The sequence below is a fragment of the Nerophis ophidion genome, linkage group LG02, assembly GCF_033978795.1.
Source record: "Nerophis ophidion isolate RoL-2023_Sa linkage group LG02, RoL_Noph_v1.0, whole genome shotgun sequence".
In the NCBI taxonomy this organism is placed as follows: domain Eukaryota; kingdom Metazoa; phylum Chordata; class Actinopteri; order Syngnathiformes; family Syngnathidae; genus Nerophis; species Nerophis ophidion.
The window spans coordinates 10,697,259-10,720,724 of NC_084612.1; the positions used below are offsets into that span (position 1 = coordinate 10,697,259).

The 23,466-nt window shown below is 39.9% G+C and overlaps 1 long non-coding RNA gene across 1 annotated transcript; it reads right to left on the reverse strand.

The window, feature by feature from the left end:
* Positions 1-433: 433 nt before the first annotated feature.
* On the reverse strand, positions 434-5,752 carry LOC133569681 (uncharacterized). The gene is made up of 3 exons (XR_009809850.1): positions 5,680-5,752; positions 1,060-1,196; positions 434-992 (listed from the first exon to the last, which is right to left on the reverse strand). It is a non-coding gene; the product is annotated as an uncharacterized LOC133569681 (long non-coding RNA).
* Between the last annotated feature and the right edge of the window lie 17,714 nt (positions 5,753-23,466).

A 23,466-nucleotide genomic window follows, 5' to 3' on the forward strand; every position in this document is an offset into this window, starting at 1 on the left:
AAAATTATGAGGGACAAACTGTAAAAATTGATTATTAAACCACTTGTTCATTTACTGTAAATATCTGGTTTCCTTTGATAAACACTTCTGTTAAAATGTAATAATCACTTATTCTTCTGTTGTTTGGATGCTTTACATCAGTTTTGGATGATTACACAAATTTAGGTATCGATCCGATACCAAATAGTTACAGGATCAAATGTTGGTCATATTCAAAGTCCTGATGAAAATTTATGTAATCATAGTAGTATCGACTAGATACACTATTGTACTTGGTATCATTACAGTTGATGTCAGGTGTAGATCCACCCATGATATTTGTTTACATGCAGGGGTGCTCGCTTGCTGTTAGCGGTGAAGTATCGTATCCTCCTACGGTGTGTAGTGAAGCATGTTTAGCTATTCCTCGTCCTGCAGGGATGATACTCGTAAGAAACGTACTTTATTTTTAGTGATTTAGAGGTAGCTAAAACACTACAGACTGCGGATGGACGTTCGCCGCTAGCTAGCTAGCCATGTCTTAAAGCACCTCATCCTCAGGGCGTTTCAGTGTTATAACTTCACCTTTGTTTTTACTTTTTAAGCCAAAATATGTCCGTTCTCTCTTTCTGTCTACACACTGTATCTGCTTGTAAGTACTCTGTAATTGTGCACTGCCGAACATGCTCCTCTGCTCGTAAAACCAGCAATGTCATGACTTGACGACAAGGTCAAACAGTACAGTACTGTTTTTGATTCTTTAGTACCGTGATACTATACCAGTATCGGTATACCCTTCAACCCTACTTCCTTTACTTCCATTGTAAGCAGACTTTTACTGGCATTCATTCACTTTATCCACTTTACGATAGCTAGAATGTTACAATAAAAAGGTGTGTGCATTTAATACGAATTGGAGAGGGTGGTATTTTTGCATTGGGATGAGGTTTTAACTTGTCCAGGGTGTACGCCGCCTTCCGCCCGATTGTAGCTGAGATAGGCTCCAGCGCACCCTGCAACCCCGAAGGGAATAAGCGGTAGAAAATGGATGAATGGATGATATTTTTACAGAGTACTTACGGTATAGCTCGGTTGGTAGAGCGGCCGTGCCAGCAACTTGAGGGTTGCAGGTTCGATCTCCGCTTCAGCCATCCTAGTCACTGCCGTTTTGTCCTTGGGCAAGACACTTTACCCACCTGCTCCCAGTGCCACCCACACTGGTTTAAATGTAACTTAGATATTGGGTTTCACTATGTAAAGCGCTTTGAGTCACTAGAGAAAAAGCGCTGTATAAATATAATTCACTTCACTTCACTAAATCTTGTTAAAAAAACCAAGTTGGGCATACTTTTTCATACGTTTTGAGATCTTTTTGATGGCTGTTCTTAAAAGAAATACACACAAAATAAAGCAATTAAGTACATAAAAGATTGTTTTCTAATCATCAGGAAGCTTGCCTTTGTGTATGATATTCTACTAATTACTTTTGATTGTAGTCATTCAAGTGGATTGAAGTATAGATTACATCGGCAGAGCACCTCTAATGTTTGATGTCCAATCTACTTATGTTTGTTTAGGCCTCAACACTGCTTTACCCAAAAGTCAAAGACCCCTCGCTAGTGCCAGAGTTCCTGACCTCTTCCCAGGCGCTAAGGGGCTGGTGCAACTCTATAGGCAGACTTTGGAATGTTTTCTTACACACGTTTAAAAGCGGGGTTTTATTGGCAGATTGGGTGTCAGGAACAAATAAGCATGATGGCCCTTCAGAATACGATAAGAGGAACAAGGCGTCCACAAACAGAGGGAAGGGACGAGAGGGGGGAGATGAAAGCGCCGCTTTGGACCAAGTCTGGGTTCTTATCAGTCTGGCTGGCTGGGTTCTAAGTCTGACTGGGACGATTAGAAGTAGGCTAAATAGATCAAATTCTTCCTCACACTTGATTCTCTTGGCTTTAGTGAGTGGTTCTCTCTAAAGACCTTCCACTGGGCTTCAATACAGCAGTAAAACCATAACGTTATGAAAAAAGACGCTGCCCTAATTCAAAGTCATTATGTTCAATGGATGCATATCTGAGGTAGAGATATTTTTAAAAATGGTACTGGTATTGGGCAGCACAGTGGTACAAGGGTTAGTGCATGTGCCTCACGATACGAAGGTCCTGAGTTGTCCCGGGTTCTGTGTGGAGTTTGCATGTTCTCCCCGAGACTGCGTGGGTTCCCTCCGGGTACTCCGGCTTCCTCCCACCTCCAAAGACATGCACCTGGGGATAGGTTGATTGGCAACACTAAATGGGCCCTAGTGTGTGAATGTGAGTGTGAATGCTGTCTGTCTATCCGTGAGGTGGCGACTTGTCCAGGGTATACACCGCCTTCTGCCGGGATGCAGCTGAGATAGGCTCAAGCACCCTCCGCGACCCCCCAAAAAAGGGCAAGCGGTAGAAAATGGATGGGGGTTGGTATTGTCATTCCAGCACAGGGGTGTTCAAAGTGTGGCCCGTGGAAAATTTTGAAAATATTACAAAAATAAAAAAAACCTTAAACAGCGGAATCCATCCACATGCTGAGGCATGCTAGCTTTTTAGCTAATTGTACATGTATACGCCTCAGCCTCAAACATTTGATACCAGTTAAAATGTCCGCATTAGCATGTTAGCTTTTTTTCCCCACTAATTTTAAATAAATAAATGGGTTGTACTTGTATAGCGCTTTTCTACCTTCAAAGTACTCAAAGCGCTTTGACACTACTTCCACATTTACCCATTCACACACTGATGGAGGGAGCTGCCATGCGAGGCGCTAACCAGCACCCATCAGGAGCAAGGGTGAAGTGTATTGCTCAGGACACAACGGACATGACGAGGTTGGTACTAGGTGGGATTTGAACCAGGGACGCTCGGGTTGCGCACGGCCACTCTACCACTGCGCCACGCCGTCCCTATACACTTCATATTTTGGTACTCGACACATGCTAAGGTTAGTATGCTGGCATTTTAAACACAATTCTCAGGTACACACATCACAGTAATATATTCTGATACTTTACACGTTATGGTTAGCATTTTAGCATGCTTAAATTAGCTTTCTAGCTTTGTCAGTGTGATGGACAAGGTTTCCAGCTGTACTCGGTACACCCTGGACAAGTCACCACCTCATCACAGTGCCAACACAGATAGACAGACAACATTCACACTCACATTCACACACTAGGGCCAATTTAGTGTTGCCAATCAACCTATCCCCAGGTGTATGTCCTTGGAGGTGGGAGGAAGCCGGAGTACCCGGAGGGAACCCATTCAGTTTGCATTCACGGGGAGAACATGCAAACTCCACATAAAAAGACCCCGAGCTCAATGATCGAACCCACGACCTTCTTATTGTGAGGCAGACGCACCAACCCCTATTCCACCATGCTGCAAATAGGTGTCATGTAGCGAGAACATGTCACGATATTGACATTAGTAACACTAAGTTGCCATTAAGGCAGGTTTTACTTTAAAAGTCCTTGATCAAAGAGTTATAAAATCGTATAATTAAAAACATATATAATGATTGACAAAAAGATGTAAGTGTTATAGAGATTTAAGCGTTAAAAGTCAAAATAACATTGACATATTACCTTTTTTTAAACACTTTTATGAGTGAATTTCTTTTGGATCGAGGATACCTTTAGTCTATATATATATATATATATATATATATATATATATATATATATATATATATATATATATATAATATATAGTACAGGTCAAAAGTTTGGACACACCTTCTCATTTCAATGTGTTTTCTTTATTTTCATGACTATTTACATTGTAGATTGTCACTGAAGGCATTAAAACTATGACACCTGTGGTGTGAATTGCAGAGCGAAGGGTGGCTATTTTGAAGAAACTAGTATATAAAACGCGTTATTAGTTATTTCACCTTTTTTGTTAAATGCATAACTCCACATGTGTTCATTCATAGTTTTGATGCCTTCATTGATAATCTAATGTAAATAGTCATTAAAATAAAGAAAACACATTGAATGAGAAAGTGTATCCAAACTTTTGGCCTGTATTGTGTGTGTGTATATATATATATATATATATATATATATATATATATATATATATATATATATATTTTTTTTTTTTTTAATTATATACTGTCAAATGTCAAAAAATATTATTGAACCAAAAAGTAATGTTATGATTTTTTTTCACCTATCTAAGGCATCAATGACTTCACATTAAATATTCCACTATGAAAATGTTTTAGAGGAAAATATTGGATATTTTGTGTTATTCCTTTCAAAACAAGGAGGTTTTGACAAAAAAGGCATAAAACAAACAAAAATCAAAACGTGTTTCAATGGATAGATTTGGAATTGATTGAAGTGCAAACAAAACATTAATATATGCCTTGTTTTTAACACTTAAGTGAACGAGACCCTTTTGGGTCCCCGGGAACTTTAACATTTACAAAAAATGGAGGGAATACCTCAAGTTTACAATATATATGTTATTGGTTTTATAAAAAAAAAAAATCTAAAATATCAAAATGTGTCAAGGTGGGGGGGTCGTGCGTGGTTGTTCTCCCAGGAAGGCAGACGGACTACTCTGGACATGGCGTGCAGGTATAAACATGATTTATTTTGAATCTCAAAAAAGGTTAAAAAAAAAAAGGCACACAACGCGAAAGCACAAATTTACGCAGGAAACAAAAGTAACGGACTGAACTATGGACATGAAACAAAAGTAGTTAACTTTTGCATGAATAAACAAAACACTTACTTGACATGGAAAGAACAGAGGCGTTGCATGAAACGAGCAAGACTTACTGCGGCAAGAACAGAGCATGAAATGAACAATGACGCCAGGCCGACTGACTGGCAATGGCAGGCTTAAATAATGCCTCAGATTAGTGCTCAGGTAGCAGGTGAGCGGCCGAACACTAATCAGAGACAGGTGGACATAATTTTCAACCATAGCAACCAAAACAAACTCAGGGAGGTGGACAAACAAGAACTAAATGACTTTTAAACAAAACAGAACATAACTAAACAAAACATGATCACAAGACATAGTTCCATTTTTCAGTGTGCGGGCCTCAGTGGAAAAAGTTTGGACACCCCTGTTCTCACATAATCTGAAGCATTCTTATGATCTACATAAAAAGTAATCTATGCAAGTGTTTTCCAGACTGCGGGCCACAGCTCAAAATTATTACAGATTATTGTATTTATATTTTTTACTAAATAGTAAACATGTTAACGCTGACAGTGGAGCGAGTCCTCACCAAGTAGTCATGAACAGGCGCCCTCTTTATTGCCGTGACATATAGTCAATACTCAATATAGTTCTCCACACCCTGAGGCTCGCTAACAGCCACTTGTGTATAAAGGAGTGTCAGCGAGTTATTTTGACCTCCTACTGTAATCATGACCTTTCCAATAACTACACTCCCCCGCCGAGTCCCTGTTCTCCCCCGAAGGCTCCTTGCTACTCACCGCTAAACTGTTTTTATTCCTAGCCAGCATTCGCAGCTCAACAGCTACTGTTGACACACACACACACACACACACACACACACACACACACACACACACTGGAGCATGCAACTAAGTTACCTAATTTTTTGCCTTAACTTAGTTACGAACAAATTGTTCTTGTACAAATGATAGTCAATAACCTTCATTTATAAGAAATATGTGCTTACCTTTTGGTTTAAACAGCTTATTTTCGTATCCCATTAGCCGACATCTCCTGCAGACAAACCACCTTCGTTATGGGGACCAGGTGGAAGTGATTAACTATACACGGAAGAAATGTGAGCAGAGCAGCGAGTGCAGTACCAGCTACAGCCTGATGAGGGGGTTGCTGTGCAAATGCCTCACACTCAAACCAACCAGTAAACACAATTTTTGGGCCCAAGCTTAAAAATCACTTAGGCATCTTCAGAATGGATCCGACTATCATTTAAAAAGGTTTCGCTTTAGTGCAGTGGTCCCCAACCACCGGGCCGCGGACCGATTGGTACCGAGCCGCACAAGAAATTAAGAATTTAGTATTTCTTTTTTTCTGGGGGGGATTTTTAAATCAACATAAAAAACACAATATATACATTATATATCAATAAATATCAATACAGTCTGCAGGGAAACAGTCCGTAAGCACACATGATTGTATTTTTTTATGAAAACCCCCCACCCACTGTCCGTGGGACACATTTTCAAGCGTTGACCAGTCCGCAGCTACATAAAGCTTGGGGACCACTGCTTTAGGGGACATGTTTTTTTTTCTCCCCATCCTGTCAGAGGTCCCGTAAAAGTGACTGTAAATAGAGCGATGTCCCCACTAAGTAAGCATTGCCAGAACACACATGCACGCACACACACACACACACACACACACACTGGAGCATGCAACTAAGTTACCTAATTTTTTGCCTTAACTTAGTTACGAACAAATTGTTCTTGTACACATGATAGTCAATAACCCTCATTTATAAGAAATATGTTCTTACCTTTTGGTTTAAACAGCTTATTTTCGTATCCCATTAGCCGACATCTCCTGCAGACAAACCACCTTCGTTATGGGGACCAGGTGGAAGTGATTAACTATACACGGAAGAAATGTGAGCAGAGCAGCGAGTGCAGTACCAGCTACAGCCTGATGAGGGGGTTGCTGTGCAAATGCCTCACACTCAAACCAACCAGTAAACACAATTTTTGGGCCCAAGCTTAAAAATCACTTAGGCATCTTCAGAATGGATCCGACTATCATTTAAAAAGGTTTCGCTTTAGTGCAGTGGTCCCCAACCACCGGGCCGCGGACCGATTGCTACCGAGCCGCACAAGAAATTAAAAAAAAATGTTTTTTTTTTTTTGGGGGGGGATTTTTAAATCAACATAAAAAACACAATATATACATTATATATCAATAAATATCAATACAGTCTGCAGGGAAACAGTCCGTAAGCACACATGATTGTATTTTTTTATGAAAACCCCCCACCCACTGTCCGTGGGACAAATTTTCAAGCGTTGACCAGTCCGCAGCTACATAAAGCTTGGGGACCACTGCTTTAGGGGACATGTTTTTTTTTCTCCCCATACTGTCAGAGGTCCCGTAAAAGTGTCTGTAAATAGAGCGATGTCCCCACTAAGTAAGCATTGCCAGAACACACATGCACACACACACACACACACACGAATGCAAACCCAACTCTGAAAACATCCACACCCACACACATACGTTTTTTGATCTAATTTATGGCCTCTAAAAGGCGAATCAGCGCATAACTTGAGGGCAAATGGTGATGATAGCCGCAGAACTAAATGAAACATTGGACATGTCATGGCTGCTCAGTACAATATGGCTTAAAGTGCACATTGGTAAGGCCCCCGTGTTTTGGCTTCATAGGAAGGAACTGACTTCACAGTAGGGTTGTACATTGCTTTCTGATGGATGATCTAGATACATAGGTAACATTGATTGATTGATTGATTGATTGATTGATACTTTTATTAGTAGATTGCACAGTTCAGTACATATTCTGTACAATTGACCACTAAATCGTAACACCCGAATAAGTTTTTCAACTTGTTTAAGTTGGGGTCCACGTTAATCAATTCATGGTACAAATATATTCTATCAGCATAATACAGTCATCAAACAAACAACACAAACAAAACAATTTAAAACAAATTATATATTTTAAAAAAACAAACTAATCCACAAGATTAAATACGGTTTATGAACAATGCAATTCTATAGTGAACAATTATGGACGTTAAATTTAGCAAACAAAATAAATTATCCGGTTAATTTAAAAATGAAATACTCCATGTTCAAGGCAAATTGTATTTCACACCTTGAAACCTCTTAACAGGCGGGCGCCGGGTACAGACTTGGACTCAACTTGTCAAAAGTTTTCAGATAAAACTGGATGAGGACATGCTGATGCTGGGGTCCAAAATCAAATAATTGTATCACAGGAGTGTTGAACAGGAGTTGAATGAGAAGTGGGTTTCTACAATACTCGCCAGGGGTGTTGTTGCTGTCTTATTGTTTCTTGCTACGAAACCTAAAATAAACTACTGTATTTTCAGGACCATAGGGCACACCGTATTGATTATAAGGCGCACTGCCGATAAATGGTCTATTTTTTTAACTTTTATTATACAAATGGCTCACCTTTTCTATGAAATATTAGTCATGAAAATAAAGAAAAACCCATTGAATGAGAATGTGGCCTATACTGTATATATATATATATATATATATATATATATATATATATATATATATATATATATATATATATATACAGTACAGGCCAAAAGTTTGGACCTACCTTTAGTTTATATATATATATACAACTAAAGATAGGTCCAAACTTTTGGCCTGTACTGTGTATATATATATTTATATATATACATATATAACTATAAATACATATATATATATATATATATACATACATACATATATAACTATATATACATATAAGTACATATACACATACATACATTATATACATATATATATATATATATATATATATATACTGTATATATATACATACATATATATATATATATATATATATATATATATTTATATATATACTGTATATATATATACATACATAGATACACATATACAGGTACATATATAACTATATATACATATATATACATGTACACACATACATACATACAATATATATATATATATATATATATATATATATATATGTATATATATAGTACATATATACATATATATATATATATATATATATATATATATATATATATATATACATGTACACACATACATACATACAATATTTATATATATATATATATATATATATATATATATATATATATATATATATATATATATATATATATATAATGAAATTAAACAATGGATGTCCGCTAACTTTTTGCAACTCAACGCCAAAAAAACGGAAATGCTGATTATCGGTCCTGCTAGACACCGAATTCTATTTAATAATACAACTCTAACATTTGACAACCAAACAATTAAACAAGGCGACACGGTAAAGAATCTGGGTATTATCTTCGACCCAACTCTCTCCTTTGAGGCACACATTAAAAGCGTTACTAAAACGGCCTTCTTTCATCTCCGTAATATCGCTAAAATTCGTTCCATTTTGTCCACTAAGGACGCCGAGATCATTATCCATGCGTTTGTTACGTCTCGTCTCGATTACTGTAACGTATTATTTTCGGGTCTCCCCATGTCTAGCATTAAAAGATTACAGTTGGTACAAAATGCGGCTGCTAGACTTTTGACAAGAACAAGAAAGTTTGATCACATTACGCCTGTACTGGCTCACCTGCACTGGCTTCCTGTGCACTTAAGATGTGACTTTAAGGTTTTACTACTTACGTATAAAATACTACACGGTCTAGCTCCATCTTATCTTGCCGATTGTATTGTACCATATGTCCCGGCAAGAAATCTGCGTTCAAAGGACTCCGGCTTATTAGTGATTCCCAAAGCCCAAAAAAAGTCTGCGGGCTATAGAGCATTTTCCGTTCGGGCTCCAGTACTCTGGAATACCCTCCCGGTAACAGTTCGCGATGCCACCTCAGTAGAAGCATTTAAGTCTCACCTTAAAACTCATTTGTATACTCTAGCCTTTAAATAGACTCCCTTTTTAGACCAGTTGATCTGCCGTTTCTTTTCTTTTTCTTCTATGTCCCACTCTCCCGTGTGGAGGGGGTCCGGTCCGATCCGGTGGCCATGTACTGCTCGCCTGTGTATCGGCTGGGGACATCTCTGCGCTGCTGGTCCGCCTACGCTTGGGATGGTTTCCTGCTGGCTCCGCTGTGAACGGGACTCTCGCTGCTGTATCTTGGATCCTCTTTGGACTGGACTCTCGCGACTGTGTTGTATCCATTGTGGATTGAACTTTCACAGTATCATGTTAGATCCGCTCGACATCCATTGCTTTCCTCCTCTCTAAGGTTCTCATAGTCATCATTGTCACCGACGTCCCACTGGGTCATTATTGTCACCAATGTCCCACTGGGTGTGAGTTTTCCTTGCCCTTATGTGGGCCTACCGAGGATGTCGTGGTGGTTTGTGCAGCCCTTTGAGACACTAGTGATTTAGGGCTATATAAGTAAACATTGATTGATTGATATATATATATATATATATATATATATATATATATATATATATATATATATATATATATATATATATATATATTGTACATATATACATATATATATATATATATATATATATATACATATATATATATATATATATATACAAATGATAAATGGGTTGTACTTGTATAGCGCTTTTCTACCTTCAAGGTACTCAAAGAGTTTTTGACACTACTTCCACATTTACCCATTCCCACACACATTCACACACTGATGGAGGGATCTGCCTTGCAAGGCGCTAACCAGCACCCATCAGGAGCAAGGGTGAAGTGTCTTGCTCAGGACACAACGCACGTGATGAGGTTGGTACTAGGTGGGGATTGAACCATGGACCCTCGGGTTGCGCACGGCCACTCTCCCACTGTGCCACGCCGTCCCTAGATATATATATATATATGAGTTTTTCCTCTTAGTATAGCAGTTATCATTACACTGGTATCGTAGTTCCACTTTGATACCCACGGCTAAGACAAAACAGTTATTATTTCACCAATTCACATACACAGCTTTCTTTGTGTACAACAAAACCCTCTAAAAACAGACACATACTTCTTATAGATGTTGGTACATGAATAAGAATATCCATGCAAAACTACAGAGGACACACCCATGCCCGCTTGTGTTAGTGCTGTGCAAAAGTAGAGTCAAACATTTACAAACAGAAACGCACACAGCTGCAGTAGACGCCAGAGAACAAGGCAAGGATACAGTACGTCGCTGAGAGTGAAACATGTAAGCGGTGATATCAGGCATAAATGAAAGGGAAAATGATATGGCATGCATTTCATTCTTTTGTAAGATTGCGTCCCCGGGTCATTGACTAAATAATTAGGCGATTGAAGTGACAGATTAAAGGCAGATTGGAAGTGACTGTGAACGCAGGATAATGTTTCCCTAATCAGCTCGGTCGGCACAAAATGCAGATTGTGAAATTTTCCAGCTACTTCCTTAGAAAAATGCATTTCACTTGTGATTAGGGATGATTAGTGTGTTGCTGCAAGGGGATGGAAAGGCGAGGGGGGGGGTCAGTTTTTTTTTTGTTTTTGCTCCTCAGGCCAAAGGAGGGAAGGTGGATGGCAGCACTCATGCGTGCGTGCACCGGGTGCGTGACTAGAAATGACAGACCTGGGAATGGTTAAGACTTTCTAGTGGGAGGAGTGGAACTCCTGGTGATTTAAGAGTAGATAAGCGTTTGAAAGAGGAGCACATTCTCCAAAAAAAAAAAAAAAACACAACAAGAGATTGTTCTGGGTCTTGTCCCATAAGGCAGGAAGTATTACTGTATAATCATAGGTTTTACAATATTGTGTTGTGTGACAAACAAAAATATGACATCATTGACTAATTTGCATAATAAACAAGTGAGACAAAGACATGACCATCAAAAGAAATAAAATCTACTCATCTGTCTTCTGTTGCTTGAGAAGAGCGATATGTGCTTTCAGGTCAGTGTCCAGTAATAAAAGCGGCTAGATTTCGTACTAGTTGCCTTTTCAAAACTAAGTATACAGAGGGATTGAATACAAAGTCTCGCTACTAACCCACCAGTGCCCTCATGGAAATGCCGGCCTCTACCTCAAAGAAATACTCACCCCCAAATCCTCCACACGACACCTCTGCTTCGGACAGGCTAACCTCCTCCAACCTCCGAAGACAAAGCTATGAACAATGGGAGACCCGGCTTTCTGCTCCGCCGCTCCCAGTCTGTGGAACGCTCTCCCTGACCACCTGAGGGCACCACAGACTGAGAATGCTTTTAAAAAAGGCTTAACAACCCTTCTTTTAAAAAAAAAACAAAAAACTTTTTTTTAGATATGTGCATACTAGTTCTAGCTATTAGGCTGTTTATTTATTTGTATAATATTTTCATTTTTGTAATACAATGTAGGACTTTGCGGTTGTTTACTCAATGTAAAGTGTGTTTTACAATTAACCCCCAATTCCAACCCTTGATGCTAAGTGCCAAGCAGGGAGGTCATGGGTCTCATTTTTATAGTCTTTGTTATGACTAGTCGTTGTTTGATATACAGTGCAGTATATAGTTTTATTTTGTGTTCAATGTAGAGATCGACCAATATGCTTTTTTCAGGACCAATGCCAATTATTAGTAGTCAAGGAGGCTGATAATCGATGTTTGGTGCCCATACGCATTTGCTGTAAAAAAAAAAGTTATTCAAACATGAATAGTATATGTCAGTAAACAGCTGGACAAGGCTTTAAGTTGTTTTTTTTATGTAAGAAAATTCTGATCAGTAGCGACATAATGTTCTATGTGGTGCAAATATTGTGGTTAATTTAGCACCAAAAAACATCTGGGTATTTCACAAACACCTTTATCAACATTTGCATTTCAATATTTGGGAAATCTCCTGGAAAACTGGTAAAATATGGCATTTTTATACATCACAATAACTTACCATCTACTCAATATTATAGCAGTTTATGGGTTTTACACTGTAAGTTTTCCCCTTAAGAAATGTGAAAGTTTGTGAACATTTCAATCAAGCATTTCTGGGCTCTTTCTCAAGATCATAGTTGAGACATTTTTCAAACTGGCCGACATTTCTTCCTGGATGTTACAGAAAGTATGAGAATGTGTGAGATGCTGCCTCTTATGCTTTACTTATATAATATGTTGTGTCAATATATTTACACAAAGACAAAGATATATTTTATGTTGTCCTTATATCCAACCATGTCTGGCGCGTTATTAGAATACATCACAGGACATGAAACCTGCCCCGCTATTTTCTCATGCAGGGCAAACGGGCTGGTGTTTGAGCAGTGGTTATTATCGATCTACTTCACTAATTATTCATTTTTTTTAATAGTATATCCTTTTCAACTTATATTGAATTGAACAGACTGCCAAGACAAGATATTTAATGTTCGGACTAAGAAACCTAATTTGTTTTTGCAAATAATCATTACTTAGAATTTAATGGCAGCAACACATTGCAAAAAAAGTTGGCACAGGGGCATTTTTACCTCTGTTTTACATGGCCTTTCCTTTCAACAACACTCAGTAAACATTTGGGAACTGGGGAAACCAATTTATGAAGCTTTGTAGGTGAAATTATTTTCCATTCTTGCTTGATGTACAGCTCAAGTTGTTCAACAGTCTGGGGTCTCCGTTAAGGTATTTTAGGCTTCATAATGCACCACACATTTTCAATGGGAGACAGGTCTGGACTACAGGCAGGCCAGTCTAGTACCTGCACTATTTTACAATGAAGCCACACTATTGTAACATGTGCAGAATGTGGTTTGGTATTGTCTTGCTGAAATAAGCAGGGGCGTCAATGAAAAGGCATCCCTTGGATGGTAACATAAGTTGCTCCAAAACCAGTATTTACCTATAATGGTGCCTTCACAGATGTATAAGTTACTCATGCCTAGGGCACTAATACATCCCCATACCATCACAGATGCTGGCTATCAAAATTTGCTAGAACAGTCCAGATGGTTATTTGCTTCTTTGTTCTGGAGGACACGGCAACCACAGTTTTTAAAACAATTTGAAATGTGGACTCGTCAGACCAAATAACACTTTTACACTTTGCATCAGTCCATCTTAGATGAGCTCGGGCCAAGCGAAGCCAGCAGGGTTTCTGGCTGTTGTTGATAAATGGCTTTCGCTTTGCAGAGTAGAGTTTTAACTTGCACTTACATATGTAGCGACAAACTGTAGGGTTTTGGCCTTGCATAGTAGAGTTTTACAGATGGAGCGACCAACTGTAGTCAGTGACAATGGTTTTCTGAAGTCTTCCTGAGGCCATGTGGTGATATCCTTCACACAATGATGTCGCTTTTTGATGCAGTACCGCCTGAGGGATCGAAGGTCACAGGCATTGTCGCTTATGTACATTGATTTTTTCAGATTCTCTGAACCTTTTGATGATATTATGGACTGTAGATGGTGAAATTCCTAAATTCCTTGCAATAGCTGATTGAGAAATGTTCTGAAAATGTTTGACAATTTGCTCACGCTTTTGTTTACAAAGTGGCGACCTTCGCCCCATCCTTGTTTGTGAATGACTGAGCGTTTCATGAAAGCTCCTTTTATACCCAATCATGGAACCCACCTGTTTCCAATTAGCCTGTTCACCTTTGGGATGTTCCAAATAAGTGTTTGATGAGCATTCCTCAACTTTCTCAGTCTTTTTTGCCACTTGTGCCAGCTTTTTTTAAACATGTCGCAGGCCCCAAATTCCAAATGAGGTAATATTTGCAAAAAATAACTAAAGTTTAACAGTTTAAACGTTAAATATCTTGTCTTTGCAGTCTATTCAATTGAATCTAAGTTGAAAAGGATTTGAAAATCATTATATTCTGTTTTTATTTACGATTTATACAACATGCCAACTTCACCGGTTTCGGGTTTTGTACATCGAGGTTTTTCTAAGCATATTTTTGAAAGGTCGTGTCCACTGTTGTAGATTTACGCATGCTAAGCCACCTGGTACGGGTCTTGCACGGCGGTGCCCACTTTCTGAAGAGAGAGCGCCATTACAGAAAAGGTTAAACGCGGAACAGATGTTAAAAATATAAAATACAACATGATCAAAGGCCAGGCACTCAGGACAGATATGCCAGCAAATGATGATTAATGGCTCTCTGCAGGATTGTAAGCTGTGCACAAATGTTGCAAATGACCAGGAAGGTTTAAGAAAGGCAGCGTTGTGGAGAGTAGAACAGACATCAGGGAGCAACAACAGTGTCCAAAGTCATCAGGATGATCCTGTGCAGAGGGCCCCCGCCATTAAGTTCCTACAGCGGGAATCACAGCTTGGACAATGTGTAATTGATTTCCCAAAAGGCTCACGGCGAGCCCTCCCTTCTCTTTCCTCCGGGCTGACATCCCTGGCGAAGGTTTGGCCCTGTGAAAGTTTGCCTTTCTCTCCCGGGCGCGCGGCCACGTCTGCATGACATCATCACGCCCCCTTTGCACATTTTTACTTTTATCTGCGAAAGATATATTATCCATGCGCCGGCCTCTGTTGCCGCGGATCAAAGGCGGCGTTCCGTTCCAGCACGGCGCTGAAACATGACTTTGCTGCAGAAAAAAGTAATCTGTGCGTTTCCACAAAGACTCCTCGCGGCGTACCTGGGACGAGATTCAAGACCAGGCCGGTGTTTTCACAGCAAACTACTTCAGTGTTGGGCATGGAGACGTTTATAAGAACTAGCGTGACACTGCTTAGGGAACGTTTACATCAGAACAACCGCAAAACTATCAGAACGTTTCACGGGGAGAGGAACATGGAGCCAAAACAAACCCTGGACCTGCAAAACTGAGTGAAAACATTGTAATGTGCATGCCAGGCCAGTAGTTGGCGATGTCCCCTTGTAAAGCAACACAAACGGCTTGATTTATTCAAATGATAGTTTAAATACCTTCGTAGTCGTATATATATATATATATATGAATTAAAAAAAAGACTTACAAGTAGGACTGGGCGATATGGCCTTTATTTAAAGGCCTACTGAAACCCACTACTACCCACCACGCAGTCTGATAGGTTATATATCAATGATGAAATATTAACATTGCAACACATGCCAATACGGCCTTTTTAGTTTACTAAATTGCAATTTTGAATTTCCCGCGAGTTTCTTTTTGAAATTGTCGCGGAAAAATGATGCGTACGCGTGACGTCAAGGACTGTCAGGAAATATTAGCGCTGCACCACTAGCGGCTAAAAGTCGTCTGCTTACACAGTATTTTGGACATCTGTGTTGCTGAATCTTTTGCAATTTGTTTATTTAATAATGGAGACTATAAAAAACAATGCTGTTGGTGGAAAGCGGTGGATTGCAGCTGTCTTTAGCACCGAGACACAGCCGATGTTTCTTTGTTTGTTGTGAAGCGGAGCAGTCAAGCGAACATGTTTTCTCTACATCAACCAGCATGTTTTTGGATGGGGAAATTGTGATATACTGTATATCTTACCGGAGAAATCAGTGGATTATTCGTCGTCCTGCAGCAGCTGTTTAAAAGGCAGCTGTGAGCTTGGCTCCTCTGCTTCTCTCGGAGACACTTCGTGTTCACTGCAGCCATCCGACCTCGAGGTATGTCTTTACACTCTTTAAAATCTCACTAAAACACTAATAAGGGATCTTCCAGAATTATCCTAGTAAATGTGTCTAATTACATCTGAAACGCTCACACTGCCGCCGCCTGGGGCCGTCGCTTTTTTTTTCCCCCCTAGTCCTTCACTATCAATAACCCAATTCACAAATCTTTCATCTTCGCTCAAATTAATGGGGAAATTGTCGCTTTCTCGGTCCGAATTGCTCTTACTGCTGTTGGTTCGCATTATAAACAATGTGAATATGTGTGGAGCCCTGCAACTCGTGACGTCACGCGCACATACTTCCGGTAAAGGCAGGGCTTTTCTATTAGCGACCAAAAGTTGCGAACTTTATTGTCGATCTTGTCTACTAAATTGTTTCAGCAAAAATATGGCAATATCGCGAAATGATCAAGTATGACACATAGAATGGACCTGGTAGCCCCATTTAAATAAGAAAATCTCATGTCATTAGGCCTTTAAAGTGCACTTTTTGTACAGAACACCACTACAATAGTTTGCAATAAATAAAGTGCACTTTTGTGCATGATGTCAGACAAGTTATTTAAAAAAGTGTCAAATAAAAATGAGCTGCATAATAGGAAATCAAATAGTTTATGTCCTTCACTATGTGGTAGGTTCTTGCGGAAATTATCTCCTTCTGTTTTTGACATTTTTTTTTCATACGGTGTTGATGTGGAAATGAACTACGCCAGGCTCAATTAGGTCAGTGCTGGTTGCTTAGTAGTATTGCTTCTTTTTGTAGCAACGCCTTTGCTGCATGGCAGTAGAGATGTGACGTTTGCTAACACATCGAGTATTTTGAATTGCTCTTTAAAGTCAACGTCGAATACCGAGTATTTTTTTATTTAATTTTTTTGCACAAGCCACAAGCTTGATTACGTTACGATAGCACGTACACTTATGCATGCAAACACTCCTACAGACATCACACATTGGACAGTAATAAGTATGAATTGTTTTAGTTATATTGTAAAACTTACAAACGTTGCTTGGAGTGATGAATGAAGAATAATTTTGAGCAGAAGCACTATGGACCAAAATTTAACAAAACGGGATATACTTCCGGTTCAAGGCACAAATCGGGAAGTATATTTTCAAACTTGTCCAAAAGATGTTGCCATGGCACAAACAATAGCATGTGTTTGATGTCTCTGTCGGCGTAATTTGAAAACTATTTGTTGAATACAAAACATTACAGCCATTATCGAAGACAAATCCGTAAATTTGCTGCACCAATTATAAGCTGCAGGGTGCAAAGCGCTGGGAAAATGTTCCAGCTCACATTCCAGAAAATATGGGTATTGCAAAAGGCATTTAACAATGTTTTTGCAAAATATATCACATTACTAAATAATGCTTTGTTACACGCCTGACATTTGTTTGCAGTATATACTGGAAAACTAGTGAAAATGTTGGACAAAAATGTCTAAAAGTTTATTAGAAATATATATTTCTTTAAGGCGAGATCCCTTGCATAATCGTATTTGCTAGCCTTCCAGCCATCTTTGCAATATCTTTGTCAGGCTTGCCTCTGACAGTTTGACTATGTTTTAGTTTTTGCCTCTGCATTTGTCTTTGTTTCCTCTGTGTGTGTAGTGTTTCCTGTCAGCGCTCTTATTGTGTTGGTTTCCTGTCTTTCTCCCTGAGTGCTGTGTTCCCCCTCAGCTGCGGCTGATTGGCACCTGGCCACACCTGCTTTCAATCAGTCCGCTCCTATTTAAACCTGTCTTCCCATCCAGTCACTGCTGGATTATTGTATTGTATTGTCGATGTCACGCTTGTCGTTGCTACCTGTCGTGTTGTATCTTTGCAGCGTAACGGTGAACTATATTCCGTTAGATGTTTTTAGCTTACTGTTTTTTGTTCCCTGCTTCCAATTTGTCTTGATACAACACGTAATGACTTCTGTTCTCGGTTTTGTTTTTTCTATCCTCCATGCTAAGTTCCTTTTTGTTTTCTAGCTCCCATGCTAGCTCCCTGAGTTTGTTATCCGCCCACGTGCGTGCTTTTTGTTTTTACCCTTTGTTTGTTTTTGTTTTAGTGTTTTAAATTAAGTCGTGTTTTCCTGTTCAATGCCTGCCTCTGTCTCTGCATCTTGGGGTTCGTCACGAACAAACTCTGACAATCTTACCTTCAAAACAGCATTGAGACCAAAGTACATAAAGCAACATTCATCGCTGATCAACGTGTTCCCTCTTTAATCTCCCAACACTCTGGCCGGGCTGTTTTGAAGCGTCACGCATCAGAGAGAAAGCAGACAGAGGGACACATGTTCGTGCACTCCTATTAGAAGTCTGACCACTGATGGCCCGAGGCTCGACTCTGGGTAGCAAAAAAAACAAGAGGGGGGCGGCCATTATGGGGCCTGACAGCAGGGTGGTGCTGCGATAATTTGATGTGAACCGGCCTGATAAATCACAACGTTGTTAGCTTGGCTTTAGTATCTGTTTATGTCTCTACAAATTGAAACCCCACTTGCGCAGGGAGGGAGGGGTGGGGAGAGGAGGGGTGCCTCGGCCCCCGACGATTAGTTCAAGGTGGGGAGAGTTTGGATGGCATCTCCCTCACGCTGTTTTGTCTCTCACAAAGCCAAGGACATATGTAAGCAATAAAGCCCAAAGGTCTGCCTTGCACTGAAAGGAATGCAGAACCAAACTATAAAAAATATAGTAACGGGCACTGGGGATGTAGGGAGGGGGGTTGGGGGGCATCGGCGAGGGGGCGATCCCCGCGTCTTGTGACCTCTCGGACGTCCCCGTTAAAAGGCAAGAGGCTGGCACCCCATCATAAAAAAAGCAGGCGGATAAAGGGCAAAGGTCGACTTGACCTGGGCGCTAGAATCTGCAGCAAAGAGTCTTTTAAGTGAGGCGAAGGTACCACAGCTGTAAATTCCATTTGCGGCGCCACCTATTGGTTGTGTTCAAAATGCTTTGGGATCCATGCTCGCATACATGCAACCAAAATATCCTCATATTTTTCATAATCATTAGTACAGTGGTTCTCAATTTTTTTTTCACCAAGTACCACCTTGGAAAACACTTAGCTCACCAAGTACCACCATAATAACCAACATTAAAATACAGTAGCGTAGGAGGCCTAAGTATCCATTAAACACAAGGCAGAGGTTTTATCTGTCAATAATTTGTAATATCTTAGCCACAGTTTTAACAGTAACACTGTGTTTGAAAATCGGAAAATAAAACATTGTAGTTTAATCAAATGATTCTTTAGTGTACCACTAGGTGGTGCACCACGGTTTGAGAATCACTGCATTAGACCAGTGGTTCTCATCCTTTTTTCAGTGATGTACCCCCTGTGAACATTTTTTTAATTCAAGTACCCCCTAATCAGAGCAAAGCATTTTTGGTTGAAAAAAAGAGATAAAGAAGTAAAATACAGCACTATGTGATCAGTTTCTGATTTATTAAATTGTATAACAGTGCAAAATATTGCTCATTTGTAGTGGTCTTTCAAAAAGTAAAACGTATTACTTTTTAAAAGTGCCGCTGTGTGCAGGGACGTAAAGAGAAGTACAGAGCGCCAATAAACCTTAAAGGCACTACATTTGCGTGCCGCCCAGTCACATGATATCTATGGCTTTTCACACATAAGTGAATGCAATGCATACTTGGTCAACAGCCATACAGGTCACACTGAGGGTGACCATATAAACAACTTTAACACTGTTACAATTATGCGCCACACTGTGAACCCACCCCAAAAAAGACTGAAAAACTCATTTCGGGAGAACATCTGCACCGTAACACAACAGAACAAATACCCAGAATCCCTTGCAGCACTAAATCGTCCGGGATGCTACAATATACATCCCCTGTACCCCCCACCACCTCAACATCCTCATTCTCTCTCAGGGAGAGCATGTCCCGAATTCCAAGGTGCTGTTTTGAGGCATGTTAAAAAAAATAATGCACTTTGTGACTTCAATAATAAATATGGCAGTGCCACCATATTGGCATTTTTTTCCATAAATTGAGTTCTTTTATTTTGGAAAACTTTGTTACATTGTTTAATGCATCTAGCGGGGCATTACAACACAATTATGCATAATAATGTGTTAATTTCACGACTGTATGTATCGGTTGATATCGGTAATTAAAGGCCTACTGAAACCCACTACTACCGACCACGCAGTCTGATAGTTTATATATCAATGATGAAATATTAACATTGCAACACATGCCAATACGGCCTTTTTAGTTTACTAAATTGCAATTTTAACTTTCCTGTGGAGTTTCTTGTTGAAAACGTTGCAGAATGTAGACGCGTACAAGTGACGTCAGGGACTGTAAGGAAATATTAGCGCTGCACCACACACAGCTATGCTGAATCTTTTACAATTTGTTCATTTAATAATGAAGACTATAAAGAACAATGCTGTTGGTGGAAAGCGGTGGATTACAGCTGTCTTTAGCACTGAGACACAGCCGGTGTTTCTTTGTTTGTTGTGAAGCAGAGCGGTCAAGCGAACATGTTGTCTCTACGTCAACCAGTATGTTTTTGGATGGGGAAATTGTGATATATATCTTACCGGAGACATCAATGGATTATTGTCGTCCTGCAGCAGCTGTCATATCAAAAAAGGCAGCTGTGAGCTTGGCTCCTCGGCTTCTCTCTGAGACACTGCGTGTTCACAGCAGCCATCCGCCCTTGAGGTATGTCTTTACAATCTTTAAAATCTCACTAAAACACTATTAAAACAATGAGCAGATAAGATATCTTTCAGAAGTATCATAGTAAATGTGACTAATTACATCTGAAACGCTCACACTGCCGCCGCCCGGAGCCGTCGCTTTTTTTTTCTCTAGTCCTTCACTCTAAATTTCCTCATCCACGAATCTTTCATCCTCACTCAACTTAATGGGGAAATTGTCGCTTTCTCCGTCCGAATTGCTCTTACTGCTGGTGGCTCCCATTATAAACAATGTGAATATGTGTGGAGCCCTGCAACTTGTGACGTCACGCGCACATATTTCCGGTAAAGGCAGGGCTTTTCTATTTGTTGCGAACTTTATCGTCGATGTTCTCTACTAAATCCTTTCAGCAAAAATATGGCAATATTGTGAAATGATCAAGTATGACACAATAAATGGACCTGCTTTTCCCGTTTGAATAAGAAAATCTAATTTCAGTAGGCCTTTAAGAGTGGGACAATATCGGCAAAAAAGCCATTATCGGACATCTCTACTTACAGACCATTAGTGGTTCCAATGCAAAGGCATTTTCATTGATGGCCGCTATGTTTTTCAAACAATCTTTCTCAGATAATACACACATGTGCTTGAAAGTCCACTAGAGACAATGACCAAATTCCGCAGTGAATCAGCGAAACACCACCAAGTCCTAGTTGATGTTATGCAGAGCGCATGGAGACATTTCAAGTCAATCCGACTTACGGGGTCAAACTTCGGGTTTTCGTAACAGCTCCACTAAATGGTGTATATTTGTGAAAACTAATAACACAGCCAACACAATAGAGTTTTGATGAGTATTCACCCTTTTGTGTACAAAGGTGCAGGAGTAGATTCCACACAACTCGGGTAGAAAGTAATAACTGACACACAATTCTCGTGCTGTTGGAGTGTAACGGTGTTTGCTAGTAAATCATATATGCAAAAGGGTAAGATGTATGTATTGTGTATACAAGTGTATTATTTGAGTAATATTAAGATATTTACGAGATTAAAATATGTATTTTGTTTGCAAAAAATCCAATCTGGAATAGTCTTGTAAAAGATTGAGACAGTCACAACGTTGGCAATGTTCAAATCCTGGCTGTGAACACTTTTTGAATGATTTTAATCCGAATAATAATTATTTCTATGGCTATTTTACATTTTCATTGTTGCCTCCTGGTGATTTTCTGCAAAGCACTTTGAATTGCTTGTGTACGAATTGTGCGCTATAAACTAAATTGGCCCTAGTGTGTGAATGTGAGTGTGAATGTTGTCTGTGTTGGCCCTGCGTTGAGGTGGCGACTTGTCCAGGGTGTACACCGCCTTCCGCCCGAATGCAGCTGAGATAGGCTCCAGCACCCCCCGTGACCACAAAAGGGACAAGTGTCCGCCCTGAGATCGGTAGGTTGTGAGTTTAAACCCCAGCCGAGTCATACCAAAGACTATGAAAAAATGGGACCCATTGCCTCCCTGCTTGGCACTCAGCATCAAGGGTTGGAATTGAGGGTTTAATCACCATAAATGATTCCCGGGTGCGGCACCGCTGCCGCCCACTGCCCCACTCACTTCCCAAGGGGTGATCAAGGGGATAGGTCAAAAGCAGAGGACAAATTTAACCACACCTAGTGTCAGAGTTAGTTGGTGACGAACCCCAAGATGCAGAGAAGGTGGCAGGCATTGAATGAGAAAACATGATTTAATATAAATATTAGAACAAGAACAAACCAAAGGGGTACAACCAAAAGCGCGCACGAGGCGGATAACAAACTAAGGGAGCTAGCATGGGAGCTGGAAAATAAAAGGAGCTTAACATGGAAAGTAGCTAAAACAAAAAGGGTCTAGCGTGGAAGCTAGCGGGTAGAGAGTAGGAAAACAGTAGACGTAATGTGTAGTACAAAACAAACTGGAAGCAGGGAACAAAGAACAGTTAGCTACAAACATCTAACGGATATAGCTTACCGCTACGCTGCAACTACAAGACACCGCACGACGCGACAGGAGCGACAAGCAGGACATCAACAAGACAATAATCCAGCAACTGACTGGAGGACAAAAACAGGCTCAAATAGAAGCGGGCTGATTGACACCAGGTGTGGCCGGGTGCCAAGCAGCCGCAGCTGAGGGAAAACAGCGCACAGGGAAAAAACAGGAAACAGACAAAATAAGAGCGCTGACAGGAACTAAAAACAGGAAATACTAAACACACACAGAGGAAAAACTAAAGCACAAACCAACTGTCATTGGCAAGCCTGACACCTAGTGTGTGTGTGACAATCATTGGTACTTTAACTTTAACTTTAAATTGAAGGATGGATGGATGGAAATAAACCTGCCTTGGCTCGCCTTTCGTCCCATGTTATCACTTCTGACTGATTCAGCGTGTTTGTTTTCTTGCCATTCACCAAATTTTGTCTATTTTGTTTCTCAATGTGAGTTCCAAAAGCCAACAAACCAGTCTGGAAAGGAGGAGGGATTCACTGTGGACTTAAAA